Source organism: Numida meleagris, chromosome 11 (assembly GCF_002078875.1).
Source record: "Numida meleagris isolate 19003 breed g44 Domestic line chromosome 11, NumMel1.0, whole genome shotgun sequence".
Classification (NCBI taxonomy): domain Eukaryota; kingdom Metazoa; phylum Chordata; class Aves; order Galliformes; family Numididae; genus Numida; species Numida meleagris.
In genome coordinates this window covers 830,243-836,242 of record NC_034419.1, presented here as the reverse complement: position 1 = coordinate 836,242, position 6,000 = coordinate 830,243, and the positions used below count along the sequence as shown (strand labels likewise).

At 49.7% G+C, this 6,000-nt stretch overlaps 1 protein-coding gene and 1 long non-coding RNA gene across 2 annotated transcripts in view; one reads left to right on the top strand and one right to left on the bottom strand.

Moving 5' to 3' along the window:
- The window catches only part of LOC110405105, a 5,893-nt gene extending 5,075 nt beyond the window's left edge, over positions 1 to 818 (bottom strand). Inside the window, exon 1 of the long non-coding RNA XR_002442683.1 lies at positions 482 to 818. This is a non-coding gene — a long non-coding RNA (uncharacterized LOC110405105). The remainder of the gene's footprint in view (positions 1 to 481) is intronic.
- The window catches only part of SFMBT1 (Scm-like with four mbt domains 1), a 64,207-nt gene continuing 61,565 nt past the window's right edge, over positions 3,359 to 6,000 (top strand). Inside the window, exon 1 of the mRNA XM_021410051.1 lies at positions 3,359 to 3,445. The gene's annotated coding sequence lies outside the window, so the exon portion shown is untranslated. The remainder of the gene's footprint in view (positions 3,446 to 6,000) is intronic.

Sequence of the window (6,000 nt, the reverse complement as noted above, 5' to 3'; positions counted from 1 at the left end):
CGGGGCGGGCCGGGAGGCGCGGCCGGGCGGCGCCGAAGCGAGTTCCCGAAGTTAGGACCGCGGCTCCGCCGTGAGCGGTGGAAATAGCGAAAGGAGGAGGCAGCGCGCGGCCGAGGCTGGCCGTGCGTGTGTGGCGGCGGTCCCGTCCCGCCCCGCCCCGTTCGCTCGGCAGCGGGCCGACGGTGCCGCTTCGCTGCGCGTTACGGAGCGGCGGCACCGCCCGCAGAAACTTGTTGCCGCTGTAGCGGGGTCTCACGCGGTGATCTGGCTCCGGCCGCCTGGGGCGGGCTCCGGGCAGCGCGGGGCTGCGGCACCTGCCCCCGGACCCGCGGCGCCGCGAGGAGCGCTGTGCGGGACGGTGTTCGGACGGGACCTTCGGGGCGGCGGGGCCGGGCGGGACACTCTCCTGCCTCGCTGGGGCAGGTGATTCGGAGCAGCCCGTCCCGGGACCGAGGAAACCGATGCGGAGATGAGAACGTACCAATTGGCGGTGAACTGTGCGTTTCCTGCTTGGCGGTTATTGCTGGCGTGGGGTTTGCGGGTAAAAAAAAAAAGTGAGCGGGCATCTGTCCGTCTGAGAGATCAGCTGCAGGAGGGGAGGGCTCAGGGGCTTCCTGCCCTCGCTCAGCCATTTCCTCTTTTACTTTTGGTTTGCAAATCGGTGCTGTGATTGAAGAGGGAGGAGAAGGAGACCTGGTTCTTCCCGGATCTGCCAGCTCTCGGGCAAGGGACTGTGCTCCTGCTGCCCTTCTGACCCGTGCTGGGGTGGCCGTGGGGTGCTGGGGCTCTGCTTCGCGTTCCCCATCTCTGAGCTGGGTGCTGACGCTGGGTGCTGAGCTCTGGGTGCAGGGGCACGGTGTGTGCGGACAGTGGGTGGTCACCGCATTGATCCATGCGGTTTTTCCTCCACGGTTTTTCTCCCCTCTGCTTTTAATTTACCACTGAATGAACGTATCTGGTGGCTTGACCTGGCGAGGCTCTAAGCGATTGGAGACGTGGGGTGGGTGGGTAGTGAGGTGGCACGGTGAAGAGGAAGGTACTGCAGAAGCACATTTGGTAACACGTTGTATTGGATGCCTTGTCGTGTTGTCTCGTGGCGGACTGGCAGCAGCCCTGAGTGCAGTCTTTGCCATGTGCATCACTTGGTGCTGAAGGCATTACCCTCAGGTGGTGCTCTGCAGGCACCCGTGGCTCAATGACACCGCACAGTGACAGCGGCACAACGCCCTGTGAACGAGGAGAGCTGGGTGGTGTTTGGTGAGGGGTGTTCTGTTAGGTGGTAATATCTTATTGCAGAAAAAAGTCTCACGTAACAGTGTTCTTCATTTAATTATGCACTTTGACTAACTTGAATCCCCTTGAATTCCAACGCTTAATTTTCTCTGTATTGATAAACCCTATGAAAGAAGCAGTAAGGCTTTAGCTATTGCTTATTTGATTTTAAATTGTTTTTGATTCCAAGAGTGTGTTACGATATAGGCAGGCATGTGCTGGTTGTTTTTATTTTTTTCCCCAAGATCTAGTTCCAGATGTGCCCCTCTTTATGTATTAAGTACTGAACTGTTCTGGTGGTGCGTTAATGCAGGGGGTGAGATGTGCCCAGCAGTCCTTCTGGATGTGGCCAGGTGGGATGCGCAGGGTGGACAGGGTGAGGTGTGGGACACTGTGCATTTGGGCCACCAGAGCCCTGGCACTGCCTGCATATCCTGGAGCATCGTAGGCTGTGCTGGTTTTTTTTTCCAGGATTAACTGCTTGTTGCTCCTGGGAGCATTGCCCTGAGTGCTAAACTAGTGCCCTCAGAAATAAGGAAAGTGCAGGTTCAGTTAAAAGCATTATGTACCTAGCACTAATTACCCAGCTGGACAGAACTCATTAACTCCTTTTAAACCAAGGTGGCAGTGAGCACAGGCACGCGAAAGCCTTCCCTGCTTTCAGGGCACTTTTCCTCCTGGACTTGCAGAACTTGTAGTCCAGCAGCTGAGAACTAAAGTCTGTTTTCTAACGTGGTCATGTTACATCTTAAATTATTTATTTGTTAAACTTATTTAATAGATTTGAAGGATTGGAAGGGAAGTTTTGAGTTCCCATTACTGTTTTGGCCAAATCTTGTTCTGTTTTGTCACTCCTCTTAATGAAAACCAGTGTTTTTGGGGAAGTGGCTTGGCTAAGTGCTAGAGTTCAGCATTCACCGTGATAGTGAGCCAGTTCTAGATAATTCCAGCCTAGCTGCTAGTGTGGAGGGATTCTGTACAACAGTTGGCTGGTTTGGTTTCATTTTCTCAACTAGTTCAGCTTCTTTAAGTAGGAGACAGTGGTGGGAACTGAAAAAACAGGGAAGATTGCCTTTTATTCTTCCAATCTGGGTGCAAAATTGAGACAGGAACGTAATATCTGGGAGGACAAGGTGACAGGAAGAACAGTCAACTTTCTTCATTGAAGTTAATGTTCCTTGGTTTAACTCTGTACATCTTAAATTGAAATATTGTTTTCTTTGCACCTGCTTTCCTTATATATATTTCTGAGGTGCAAATATTACTTAACTAGGTAAAATGAAAGTGCAGTTTTTATTACTAATTGGAGTCCAATTTCCATCTAAGCGCAACTTGACATAAATTATAACTCTTAGGATTATCCAGTGAGAAATACAGAAATTACCTTTTTGTAGCAAGGCTAAGATTTTTATTTAAATGTTCAGACTGAATCTTTTGCCTCTCTGCTTTATTTCCAAACAGTGATTGAATCGTACTGGGAGCTATTTTTAGGCTATTGAGAAATTGCAGTATTTCATAGTCTAATAGGCTTTTGTTTAAAGTCATTTATATAAATGCCATTCTTTTGTGCTCTTACATAGATAGCAGCGTCAGAATATGCTTTGTCAGTCTCGATCATTCTGATACACAAATGCGAGTGATATGTAACATAACAAAGCAATGTAACAACTGTCTCTCAGCTGTTGTGGGCTCCTTCCTAACAAAGCAGCAGCGCTGGTGTTTCTGGTAGGTGCATTCACATAGCGCTGCAGACTGCACGCTGGCCAGCCCAGTACTGTGTGTTAGACTTCAGAGACGAAGGCTGCGTACATGCTGTACTTTCCCCTCTAAAGGGAGGAATATGTCATATCACAACACAAAAAATTCCAACAAACTGCGCGGCAAAATCCGCTTTATTGTATGAAAATTAACCCTTTTCAGTTCCTACAAGAATAGTGGCACTTGAAAGGGATACGCCAGCACAGCCGCTGCTGAGGATGGCTGGGAGCCTTCCGTGCTGCAGGAAGAAGTGGCTGCACCTCTGACTGAAGCTATGAATAACCTTTCTTTATTCTTATTGTACCAGTTATGATTTTACATGTCTCCTGTATCCTTCCTCAGCTCCGCTCCAAAGCCCTCATCACCTTTGATAGCATCTCCTGGTCTTGCTGCCAGCACTGCCTGCTGCATCATGGTACGGGTGTGCTTTGGGTTGCTAGAATTGTAACATGTTTTCTGTTTTCTCCTCCATTCTTTGGGGTTCTTAATGAGTACAGAATTGATGCTCAGAGAGAATTAGTTATGACAATTGCAAAATCTTCTGTTGCAGCAGCTGATATAGCTCTCATTCTATAGGCAAGGTCATTTCTTTTTCCATGTGTTATTAGTCTACCTTTAATTTTATCCTCTCATTATCCTTCTGCAGTTCTTAGCAACGAACATCTATTTTTCATCTCTTATATGATTCTGTCTTGTCTTAAAACTTTGTGTTTGTTTCACATTTCTTCACTTCTGTGGATCATTGGAAAAGCAAGACTTGGTACAAACTCATTAGCCCTTGTATTAACATTGTGAAAAATGAGTTTTCTCCCTGTCATCATTGCCTGTCTTTATAACTGGCCTTCAGGGTAGGAGATGACCTTCCAGAAAATGCTCCAAAATGCTTTAGGTCTGTGGGGATAATAGCAGAAAGACAGCAGTGTGTCTGTGCACTCCAGGCTCGGGCAGGAGGTTTGCTTTTCTCAGGTTGTGCTGAAGGCACCGCACGCGGTGAGGGTGCCAGAGTTGTGCTGGGTTGTCTGCTTGCTGCTTGGAGCAGGCGTTTCTGTCCTGTTCTGCCAGGGAGCGCGAGGAGCAGGAGATCCCTGTGTGTAAACCAGAAATGCTGCTACCACTTCCTACGTGTTCCCATTCTGGTTTTGAGCACCTCTGCACCTGAGGTGCCCGTTAAACTTGGTTTTGGCCTTACTGGGTTGTGTCGTATCCCGAACAAAACTGTTACTTCTCCCGTTCTCCCTGTCCTTGGATGAAGTGTCTGTGCTTGGGTCTGCTCTACTGATCGTGATATTGAGTTTAATGCTGATACTGTCACCATTAAGAAAATGTGATGCGGAATTTCTCGGGGTGTAAGGTTTTTAAAATGCTGTTCATAGAGCTGTGTGTGCCAGGCTTCCAGCCATGCAGCAGTGAAAGTACATTGCCCATACGAACACCCTGAACATTTTCCCAGGGTCCCTTTCACAAGCCCATTTCTTCTCTCAGCAGCTTTCTGTTCATTTTGTGTCTCTCTGCTTTGCTGCCTCCAGCCCCGGTGCAGAGGAGCACACTTTGTCTTGATTCAGAAGGCTATTTCCATAAGTGTGAGAGCTAATGCAGTGCCCTGTAAGAGTTCAGGTTTTGACTCTGTGGAGGTGCTAAGCTCAGCTTGGGAATGCTGTGAGGCAGTGTGTTTTTCTAGGCTAGTTTCAGCCCGTAAGTGTGAGGTGCTGTAATTCCTACCCAGCGCTGCTAGCAATTGAGTATCCATACAGAGCAAATTGAGAGAGATCCACACTGTCACCAGAGATGTTTGGCTTTCTGTCTATTACATAATGACAGTTTGGGCAAGGATGCTGAGGTCTTACGACTTTGACATAAGGGAGACCACTTATGGGGCAGTGAATTACCCACTGCTGCAGAATTACCTTCTGTGTTGGTGTGACAGAGCCCTTGGTGCATGGTGAGGGCCCCCGTGTGTGAAGGTGATCTTAATGAGGTTCAACAAGGCCAAGTGCAAGGTGCTGCACCTGGGTTGGAGCAAGCCGAGATATGTGTACAGAATGGGAGGAGAATTCCTCAAGGGCAGCCCTGTGGAGAAGGTCTTGGGGGTCCTGGTGGACTAAAAGCTGGACGTGAGCCAGCAGTGTGCACTCACAGCCCAGAAGGCCAACAGCATCCTGGGCTGCATCAACAGAGGGGGGCAGTGAGCAGGGAGGGGATTATCCTCCTCTGCTTTGCCCTCCTGAGGCCCCACCTGCGGTGCTGCATCCAGGCCAGGAGCCTCCAGCACAAGAGACATGGAGCGGATGGAGCCAATCCAGAGGACAGCCAGGATACTCAGAGGGCGGGAGCACCTCTCCTATGAAGACAGGCTGAGGAAGCTGGGGGTGTTCAGCATGGAGAAGGCTCCAGGGAGACCTCACTGCAGCCTTTCAGTACTTGAGGAGAGTTAATAAACAGGAGGGAGGATGCCTTTCTACACTGATAGGAAAAGGGGGAATGTTTTTAAACGGGAAGGAGGGAGACTTAAGTTAGATATTAGGAGGGAATTCTTTATTCAGAAGGTGGTGAGGCCCTGGCACTGCTGCCCAGAGCTGTGGGTGCCCATCCCTGGAGGGACCCTGGGCAGCCTGAGCTGGGGGCAGGGGGGGGGGGCGGGGGCAGCCAGCCCATGGCAGTGGTGGGGCTGGGGGGCTGGGAGGTCCCTTCCAACTTAAGCTCTGTTCTGTGATTCTGTGGGTCAGTGTTTCTTTAAAACAAGCAAGGAAGTGATTTATTTTTTTTCCATACGATCAAGCGCACGTTTAAAATTGACTATCACAGAGGAAGCATGTGCGGACAGTAAATATACTGGTACTTCTAGGGGTCTGTGCTCTGCAGCAGACTTCCATAGGCCTGTGGCTAGTGGCGGAGATCGGCGTGGGGGAAGGAAATCCTGGAGACATCATGAAAGGACTCCCTAAAATGGCATTGTCAGGAAGAGAGTGTCAT